The sequence below is a fragment of the Metopolophium dirhodum genome, chromosome 1, assembly GCF_019925205.1.
Source record: "Metopolophium dirhodum isolate CAU chromosome 1, ASM1992520v1, whole genome shotgun sequence".
In the NCBI taxonomy this organism is placed as follows: domain Eukaryota; kingdom Metazoa; phylum Arthropoda; class Insecta; order Hemiptera; family Aphididae; genus Metopolophium; species Metopolophium dirhodum.
The window spans coordinates 22,229,334-22,240,987 of record NC_083560.1 but is presented as its reverse complement, the minus strand read 5'-3'; the positions used below and the strand labels follow the sequence as shown (position 1 = coordinate 22,240,987).

The 11,654-nt window shown below is 29.1% G+C and overlaps 1 protein-coding gene across 1 annotated transcript in view; it reads left to right on the top strand.

The window, feature by feature from the left end:
• The window catches only part of LOC132940433 (uncharacterized), a 128,562-nt gene that overhangs the window by 11,877 nt on the left and 105,031 nt on the right, over positions 1-11,654 (top strand). The window contains exon 3 of the transcript XR_009664092.1: positions 48-194. The gene's annotated coding sequence lies outside the window, so the exon portion shown is untranslated. Of the gene's footprint in view, positions 1-47 lie in introns of the transcript that reaches the window.

Sequence of the window (11,654 nt, the reverse complement as noted above, 5' to 3'; positions counted from 1 at the left end):
TTTGAATTTGACTAAATCTTTTAAACATGACAAATTTCCCCTTTCAGGTGTATCAGCATAACAATAAAGACACGGTAAAGTATATGAAATGCGAATTCTACGAGACCCGCTCGGTAAGCGGTGTTGTCTTCGGAGCGTAATTGTCTTGGAATAATAGGCCGCTCACCGCCCGCACCGATCTACGAAGTATTTCCTACCGTCGAACTGCCTACTGTACGGGACGACGTTGAAATGCGAGACGAAATCTGTAGGTCTGACGTCGAACACTTGGCGAACAGTCGTCGACGAAGCGCCGGAAAGCGACCGACACACGTAGTTGGCGAAGCGCAAACGGAATTCTGACGACACGGCTGACCTAGGGGAAACCGAACGAAATGTGTCGAAGTAACGCGCGAATTCACAACAGTGAAAACCGTTTAATTATAATTCGTCGGCCGTTCGGCACGAAATATCGTATTCTATTATGATAGCGAGCAATCCGACTTTTGGATACGAAGTTTTCGCCGGCGGACGAAATGCGCGCGAATTCCCGTCGTTTCAAGTGTTACGGCGTACCTAACCCTATATAACGTACGTGGTCTGGACGAGAAATGCACACGTAAGGTGCGCGGTGGGCCCGACGGATAAAAATGGCGTTTAACGTCGAATAAGCGGTTTCGGGTGTAAGATTTCCGACGATTTACGACGCGCGGACGTCGGATTCGGCCGGTTCCGATGGCGTTCGGGGGGAAAAAATCGCGTGGCGGCGGCGCGCACACGGTCCTGGGGCGGCGGTACCTCGAACGGCTCGGCGGCCATATTTGTGCGAGACCGCCGGCGTCGGCGTTGGCGGAAAAAAAAAATAATAATGAGCCCCGAACGGTCGCGTTGCGCCGTTGCCGACGTGCCGGGTCGTTGCGGTTGTACTTACGTGACGAACAAGCGTCGGTCCGAAGACAGATTTCCTCGACGAGAGCTGCGTGTAAAAAAATTCGATGGCAGACGACGTGAACGCCTCGGAGGTGAAAAAAGGAAATGGCGACTGTGAACGACGACGGCGACCGCACAGACGAATCCAACGCGAGCTCGGTGTCTCGGGCTCGGAGATTATGGACAAAAGCGATTGTTGTAGTTGTTGTCGTTTGCGAGCGGAGCGCATGCGCGGTGCCCGTGGAGGTAGATGTGTCGATTTTCCAATGGCCGTAGTTCGAATTGAGCGTACCGCAGCTCTTAACACCGTGGTGTTACGCCAGATGAAATGAAAAAAATTACAGTGGTCGAGGAGGAGATTAGGACGGTAATTAATACCGTGAGAAAACGATTGTTTACTCTTCGTCGATCCGGGTGACTTCGAACTTCGGCATAATACTTGAAACGGTTTCCTTTTTTTTTTTTTATTAATCGTAGCAATAATAATATACCTATTGTGTTACCGACATTTTAAGAAGTAGGTAGTAAGCGAACCGTTATTGGATCACAATTTTCTTTGCGTGTCTGTGGTTCAAAATATTCTTATCGATCGGTCGGATTCGTCTTGGCGAATACGAAAAACAATAATATTAATAATCCGTTATTAAAATGTTCCATATTTATACGTAGAACATCAAATTGTAACGTTTGTATATTGTAGGTATCGGACAGTATATAGTTTAAAAAAACATTTATTTAATCGAGAATAAATTAAAACGCTTTTCTTGATTTTAAAAATTTGTAAAAATTCGAAATGCTGAACGCGACGAGTAAAAAAAAAGCTTTGTCGCTTAGTGTTCAAAAAAAAATAATAGTGCTATTATATAGGTACATAATTATACCATAAAAAATGGGTACCTAAAATATAATAATAATATAGTTTATCCAGCTAAGTAAAAAAAAGCGAGTTGCCACTATAATGTACAATCAACATTAGTTGTACCATCGAAAAACCGTACAAATTTGTGCTAATCCGCTCTACAGGCCAAACGGCTGAACACATAACCTACCAATTTACCTCTTAATAATATATTGTTATAATTTCATACACTTTTCACCCGTAAATGACAAAAAACCCGATCGGCAGATAAGTGACAACAATTTAAACTTAATAATACGGAATGATGAACGCAACGAGTAAAAAAAAACCTTGTCGCTTAGTGTTCAAAAAAAAATAATAGTGCTATTATATAGGTACATAATTATACCATAAAAAGTGGATACCTAATAAATAATAATAATATAGTTTATCCAGCTAAGTAAACCAAAAAGCTAGTTGCCGCTTATTATATTGTATAGTTAACATTAGTGCAAATTTGTACTAATACATCGGCTAATCCGCTCTACAGGCCAAACGGCTGAACACATAAGGTCGTGTGAAGTATCAATCGATCAGAAATACTGTGCACATGGAAACGGAGGAACTCGCGAGCAGATTGGTCGGATGGCTTAAAAGATACGACCAAAAACGTTCGAGTACTTTTAAGTCGGATTTTTCGTACCTATACGCGGCGAAAAAATCGAAAAATGCGAAATAATGTCCCCCCGATCCGCCGCCTATCCATCACTTCACTCTTGCCGCTGTGGCAATTACAGTCGTAATTCGCAATATAAACAATATGAATATTAAATAGAATTTAAAATATATTATATCATACATATAATTTATACAGAGTGTACCTATAATAATATCACACCAAAAACACTTCGTTATAACTCCGTGTAAAAATAAAGCTAAGTTAAAAAAAAAAAATTTAGTAATGATAAATCTTTAAAAGTCGTGATATATTATGGAAATTAAGTAAAATGACATTTTATAATATTACGAATACCTATGATGACAAATAAGATCAATTGTTATGTTAAATACTTAGTCAACATAATATTATGTTTAACTATTTGGCAGGACGTAGAAGTATACTTAAATAAATACAATTAAGTAACCACTACAGTATTTACAGGAATTAATAATGTATCAACAATATGTTGACTAAGTATTTAACATTACAATTGATCTTATTTGTCATCATAGGTATTTGTAATATTATAAAATGGCATTTTACTTAATTTCCATATTATATCACGTATTTTAAAGATTTAATCATTACTAAATTTTTTTTTTTTTAGCTTAGCTTTTTTTTTTACACGGAGTTATAACGAGTGTTATTGGTGTGATATCAACTATTTTTAATGTTGATGTGTTAATTATCTGGTATTCTATAATAATAATAATGATAATAATAATAATAATAATTTAATAATTAAATGATCGGTTTGTTAACAAAAACACCGATCATAATAAAAAAACACTGCTCTAAAAGTTGCGATAAAGCTTTATTATTGCTAAGTTTTTATACTTTAGATATCACCTGTGTTAAAATCGCCTGCTAAATAATTGAACTTGGCTTAGAGACTTAAATTAAGCACTTAAAAATACTATAGCGTAACGAGTACCTACCAGTACATAGGTACTACATAATAATATAGTCTACTATATTATTATTGAAATAGGTAGTGCGTATTACTAATCAAGTGTTTTAAAGTGGGTTTCAAGCCAAGTTCAATTATTTAGCAGACTGTTTTAACATAAATTATAACTATAGTTTAATGACTTGACTATAAAACGATATCACAACTTTCAGAGCCTTTTTTTTATACTTTGTACTTTTTACAAAATAAAAATACACCTTTGCTGCGGGATGTCATATTTTATAATTTTTATTGTGTATTTGGTGATACAGCCATATAGATACTTGAAAATGTTTCCAAAATTTTATATTTAGGTATTATCTTTGATCATAATCGAAAAGAGCTGATAATATTATATTATATTAAGAAGACGCTACACGGACACTTGTTGTCTCCGTCTTACTAGTACGTAACATACCGAATTGTACGCTTAGCAGATCGCGTTTAGCTCCGTTAGTTTAAAATTTAGGGTGAATTGACCTCTTATGAAATTTAAAAGTAAGGTTATTATCGAGGACATTTCAAAGGATTTTCATCATATTTTAATTTGAAAGCGAGTTATTAGTGTTTTAAAACTGTAAATTGTTTGTACATCTTAAAATACTCATAACTCGCTTTAAAATTAAAACGTAACAAAAATCATTTGATATGTCCTCGATAACAATATTACCCTTAGATTTCATAAGAGGTCAATTCACTCTAATTTTTAAACCAACGGAGTTAAACGTGATTTTCCGAGCGTAAAATGTGCTATGTTACGCACTTGTAAGACGGAGAAAACAAATGTCCGTGTAACGTCTTCTTAATTTTATTGTTTTTAGAAAATTATTTTATATACGTATTTAAAATATTATAAAAAAAATCTTCGCAATAATATACTAAGGTAATTTACATTGCACTTGCTCAATATAATATTATTAGCTATGTCCTATATGGAATATGTATTTGAGGATCAGCTTTTAAATCTCACCTTTACCCACTGAGCATAAGTTTGAGCAAGTTGTTAAGAATAAATTTACCTACTCAGTTTATTCTCTTTATTCCGAACTGTATGTTTAAAATTATTTAAATCCCATTTCTATAAAAAAATATTCTGGTTTACTTATAATTGCACACATCCGATGACATAAAATGTAATCATAAATATACCAACAGGTAGGTATGACTATAGGAGTTAGGAAATATCGAATATTACATCTGATTTTTGTTCTGCTAGGTACCTATACTTTTGGCAAAAGTCGGTTTAAACATTTGTAAATCATTACAATTAAATACCTATTTTATATTTTAAATCCGATACTATTACTATACGTTTTGGTGTCAATAAAAAATGATTATTTTTTTGGGGCGGAACGCAGTCACGTCGGCTGTCCACCGTTGTCCACTGTCCGCACTCACGACTCGCCGTCGTCGTCGTGAGCCTGTCGATCGGGCGTTGAGACCGCGGTATAAAGGCGCCGTTCAATGACCACGATCTACCGGGAAAATTCCAGACCCGGACCGAGGCGGGCTCGCGGATTAAGGTCGTGACTTTGAACCGGCCTTAAGGTCGCCGTACACCGGAGCCGCGCGAAACATCCTTTGTCTCGGCGGTGGAGGTAAGATATCGCGTCCGCCGTCCGGCTACACTCCGCCGTTACCACTGCCGCTGGGGCCGCAGTGTGTCCATCCTTATGACTCCGAAAAAAAAATTACGTTTACGAGTCAAGACGACGCGACGTTTAAAAATTAAAATATCTCTCCGCCGCTGGTTTTTCGTCGTTTCCCACCGTTATTAATCATTATCTATCGAAAGTACTGTCAATTATTACTATTCAAAATAAAAAATATTATAGACCATATTATTTGGTTATTTCAACTAGTCCGTTCGGCCATATTTGTTTACTCACACAACTGCACAAGACACAAACGCACAGTCCGGCGGGTGGGCGTGTACGAAAAAACAATTGAAAAATACGACGCCGGCCAGCGGCTTCCGTGGCAGGCACTCCGAGCGGAAGCCGGAGCAAGTCGGTGCGCAACGGCCGGCACCGCTACGTGTCGACGCGCATCGATGCGCAACGACGTCGTCGCGAACTATTACGACGTAGATCGTGGCTACGGGATTTTTCTTCCTCGGTTTTATTGGCAATTCGCATTAGCTAATTTAACGGGACACGGCCCGTACTCGAAATCGTAGAGGGTCCTACCCCGGGAAATGGCAATCGGGACGAGGCATACAAAACGATGGGCCGAACTAATGTAGGCATTAGATTTAAATACAAAAGTTTTTATCGTGGCACATTGGTAGGTCATCTGTCTGGAAGCGGCTAAATATACAGAACACCTGTAGCCTAATTATAATATTATGTACAATAGTCGTGGGGTACCTACCTTGTGTTTAGTATCATTATATTTTTTTTTTACATGAAACAATACAGACAGGTACGGTGTCGAATAGCTGTATTTAAAATTTTAAAATATAGTACCTACACACTAATTAGTAATTATCAAATAAAATAGTGGATTTAGTACAAACAGGTAGTACGTATAGCGGGTAAACCTACTGAATCTGAGGCCATACCTCCCTATACTGCCTACAAATCGGTAGACGGGCGAAAAAAAAATCAAGAAAAAAAAGTAAAAATTATGAAATTAAAAACCAAATTTTTATGTTATGCCAGTATGCCGCTACATGTCTTGCCTTATTTCATTGGACTACATTAAATTTTATAAATTTTTCAATTTCGTCGAATTTACCTACTCATTTATAAAACGATATTAACTATTTTTCAGTTGTGTCCACGTAATGTTAATTTGGTTATTATTTATATTTTATTGAAAAACGTTTAAAGAATGTAAACATTTAATGCATACAGTATAGTCCAATTAAATTACGTAGTTAATATTATATTATAGATTATAAATATATTATTTAAGAAAAAGAAAATTGAAAATAAATGTGAAATGATTTTGTATTGAATATTTATTTGAAGTTACTGTCAACTGTAAAATAAAAATAATAATAATAAATAATAACAATTAATATAAAACATTTATAACAAATTGTTATTTTAGATTCTGAGCGAAGCGATGAAAGTATTGATTTTACAATGATCTGTGTTTTATTTTTATTTTTTTATTTTTGTGTCTGTCATCACCTTTTAGGACAGTAAGAGTGCTTAGATTTTCTTCAATAGTAACTTTTCTGATAGGAAAGTGAATCTAGTTAGTACTTTTGGAGGAGGAGGGGGGGTCAAAAGTAAAAATTTCCCAGTAGTTTTCAAAAGCGACGTGAAAAAAAAAAAAAATTAAGGAAAAACGGGAATTTTTACGCAAAATCTGTTTTCGAGAAAAACGATTTTGGTTTTTGGTGTAACTCTAAAACAAATGACCGTAGGGACATGACATTTTGACTGAATGTTTATATTAGCATTTTCTACACACCACAACATTTTGAGAATATTTTGACTCTTTTTGAGATGTATACGGACATTGTCAGTTTTCAATTTTTTTAGTTTTTTTTTCTATAAATATCAATAAAATTTTATCTGTTGAGTAAAAAAGCTTGAAAATTTAATAGAAGCCTCCAAGGTAATTGTTTCAAAGGCAGATGAAAAAAATTAAAAAACCTTAGTCACAGTTTTTATTTATAAGCATTTAAAGTTCAAATGTTGACAAAATACGGAAAAATCACGAAAATTAGCAAATTATTTTGAGTTGAGAATTCATAAAAATTTTTCTGTTTAAATCTAAGATTTTAAAATGTAATATAAGATTACTCATAAGTTTGTCTACCTTTATCAAAAAAAAAATGTCTACAAGAAACTTAAATTAAATTTTTATGAGCGTCTGAAATTTATATTCTTACAACATTTGATATTCACTCGATTTCTCGTGTAACGATTTTCTTATTTTGTTGTAATTAAAAAAACGTATGACTGTAGATATTTGAAAATTTCACTGAATGTTTATATCAGCATTTTCTATACACTATACAATTTTGAAAATATTTTGACTCTTTTTGAGCGGCTTACGGACATTGTAAGTTTTCAATTTTTTTTTTCTATAAATATCAATAAAAAATTTTTTGTTGGGTAAAAAAGCGTGAAAATTTAATATAAGGCTCCTGATATATCGTTCTAATAACAGTTAAAAAATATTAAAAATACATAGGCACAATTTTTTTTTATAAGCATTTAAAGTTCAAATGTTGACAAAATTTATCAAATTTATAATTTATAAATTATTTTGTAGTTAAAAATGTATAAAATGTTTAACTTTTATGGCTAAGGATTGAAAATTTAAAACAAGGCTCCACGTAAATAGGTTATATATAAATTACTTTATTCACAGTAATATCATCAAATATACTTGAAAATATCATAGGCTGACTGACCGTTTTCGTTCAGCATCGTTTTTCTTATACAATGATATTATGTCATTGCATTTAAATTTAACACCATCCATTACAGTGACCCACTTGTAACCTACAGTACAGCAGAGCGACATCCACTTATCCACCTTTTTTTAGTATGATACTGCAATCAATTTTATTATTTTTTTTTTACTTCAACATCTATGTATTAAATTGATTAAACTAGTTTTTTTTTATAAAAATAGAATTTTGTTTGGATCTATAATTGTTGATATTTTATTTATGCAAAACAAATTTCAAAACTTCTACCATTATCTCTTTTGAAATTACAATGGTATACGGGGGAAAAAAAATTTAAGGAAAAGAAGTAAAAACTATGAAATTAAAAACCAAATTTTTATATTATGTTAGTATGCCACTATGTTGTATGCTTTATGTTATCAGCCTACATTTAATTTTATTATTACAAGTTTTAGATCAATAATTCAACTGACCCATTAGGTATACTCCTACAGTCATACTAATTCATAATAGGAAATTAATTAAATTTATGTCTTTGTATTTAATTAGATAAAAAATGAATTAGTCTAATTAAGAAAAAAAATACAAATACCTAGAAACTTGGCCAGTCAAATAAAGTAAAAATAATAAATATATGGTTAGTCAAGCAATGTTATTGAAAAAAAAATATATTTATTTAGAAAATGTAATTTATTATAATATATTATTATATTTTATTAATTTAAAACTCGGATGTTGTTGCATTTGCAACTTCTTTTCTACTGTTGGAATTTATTGATAGAAAGTCTTAAATGTGTTTCACAAATTAAATCATAAAATTATTAAAAGCAAATTTTTGGAATATTTCAATTTTGTTGAATTTACTAATTTATAAAACAATATTAAATATTTTTCAATTGTGTTCACCTTATGTTAATTTGGTTTTTATTTATTGGCTCCAAATTGAAAAAAGTTTAAAGAATATAAAAATTTAAAGCAAACAGTATAGTCCAATTAATTGTTTAAAATTGTTTAAATAAAATGAATAATATTTATTTATTTTTATGTAGAATTTAAAATATAATATTTAAGAATAAAAAAGTTGAAAATAAATGAAATGATTTTTTATTGAATATTTATCTGAAGTTACTGTCAACTGTAAAGTAAAAAAAAATAATAATAAATTAAAAACAATTAATTTAAAGCATTCATAACAAAATGTTATTTTTTAGTATGATACTGCAATCAATTTTATTAGTTTTTTATGACATCAACATCTGTGCCATACTTATATTATGATTAATATAATTAAATTTATTAAATTAGTTTTTTTTATTAAATAGAATTTTGTTTGGATTTATAAATGTTGACATTTTATTTATACAAAACAAATTTCATAATTTCTACCATTATCTCTTTTTAAATTAAAAGAATAGATATTATACCTAGTATTAAACAAAATATACAATTTACATACTTCCTAATATTATTAAATTAATGGCAAGGGCTTCTAATCGCTTAAATAACTATGTGCAGACAAAAATTTAGAATTATATTTACATTTTACATATTATGTACTATGGTACTGAAAATTATTTATTAAATAATATGTTTACCATAAAATATAAACCATAAATATTTTATGAGAATTTTTAAGTATGCAATTTTTAAAAACTAAATTTTTTCATTAAAAAATATAACTATTCATATTAATTAGTTACTTAAAAAAAAAATTGATATTTTAAACACATAAATAAGTAAATTTAAAAATATTCTTGTAAAATATAACATTGATTCAATTAGTTATCTAAATAATATTGATTTTATATAAATCCGATCACATAAAAGTTGCAACACTATGATTGTATAATAAGTATTATTTTGTACATAATATATATTATATTATAAATATTATATTTTACCTAATAGTAATTCCATATTGGCATATTGTACAATACCAATTTAGTTTTCCATTGTTATGAACTCACCAACTCCAAGCACAAGCTTCTCTTTTTGGAGAGGATTTTATCAATTAATGTAAAATTAATTTGTTTATGTATAGTTTTCTTTCTTATGTAATAATGAAATATATTATTAATATTATTAAAATAATTATAAAAATATAAACCATTCAACTTTAATAAATGTTTTTACAATTAAGTTTTCTAGAATCCAGATTTACAAATTTGTATTCTAAAATAAAAATATTATATTATATGTGTAGCATATTCATATAATTGTACAGAAAAAAAAATTATTAGAACAAAAAAAGTTATTTAATTTGTAGTAGGTAATTAATATTTTTAATTTTTAATATATTATTAATTGACTCTTTTGCTACACTTATAATATAATATAACTATTTTCTAATTAATGAGTCATATTTAAAAAAAAAAATTAAAAACTACTTAAATTAACGTATTACAATTAAAATTCTTTTTGAGAAGCAGATTTAAAAATTAACTATTTCAATATATTATTTCAATCAGTTTTAATATTAAAAAATTAATTAAATATGTTAGATTATATGTGTGGCGTAAGAGTCAATAAATAAAGTGGTAAAAAAAAATGAAAATATTACTAGAGACAAAGTTATTAGTTATTACATTTGTCTAGTCTTCCTGTTATAATCTGATTACAGTAAATTTGTTTGGTCCTATCTTGTTTTTAAAATAAAAATAAAAAATAACTTAGATTTATTTGGGCATTCTTAAAACAGTTACAATTCATCAGTTCAATATAAATAAATAATAAATTATTTATAACAGTTTATATTTAACTTATGTAACAATAACACAATTTTATTATGATAATCATGACAGGTTAGTGTATTTTATCATTTTTCATACATGTTCAATGTCAGTTAAAATAATTTTGAATATAACATAAACAATAAATTTTTTTTTAATTTTAAATTGTATGCATAATAAATTTAACTTCTTTTTAGTGTAACATATTTATGATTATGTCATAAATTCTGTTTAGTTGACTAGATTTATTTTTCAATATTTATCACAATTAATAAAAATATATCAAAAATAATTATACAAAAAAATATATTATTTAAACTTACTGATTTAATACAATATATTATGGTTTTATAAATACACCTTAGTAACAGTAAAACCTGACAAATGAAAAAACTTTTGCTAAAATCAAAATTTTAATTTTAATTTTTTATACTGATAGTAAAGAAATTTAAATCTGATATCGAAATTTTGAAAAATTCAAAATACTCAATTTGTAAATCTGGTTTATAGTAACAATTTAACCGTACAAATATCTATTCGAGCAATGTAGTTGATTTTTATATTTTTTTACATTTTATTTTTATTAAATTAAGTTGATCCAGTCTTAAAAAAACATTTTAAATCCAAAAAGTATTAACTTCTTATAAAAATTTTATGAGAATTTTTAAGTAATTGTTGAAAACTAAATTAAAATAAAAAGTTATAACTTCAATTAATTACTTTCTTCAAAAAATATTCTATTATAGTTCAATTATTGATCTAAATAATATTATTTTATATTAATACGATCTAATAAAAGTTGTAACACTATGATTGTATAATAAGTATTATTTTGTAAATATATTATATTATAAATATTATATTTTAACTAATAGTAATTCATATAGGCATATTGTATAGTAACACATATTAACACCAATTTAGTTTTCCATTGTTATGATGAAATATATTGTGAATATTATTATTTAAAAAAAAATATAAAAATTTAAACCATTCAAAACCTAGATAAATGTTTTTACAATAAATTTTTCTAGAAACCAGATTTACAAATTTGTATTAAAAAATAAAAATGTTAAATTATATGACGTATAACGTAATTCAATTAATTATAAAGAAAAAAAAATTAAAAA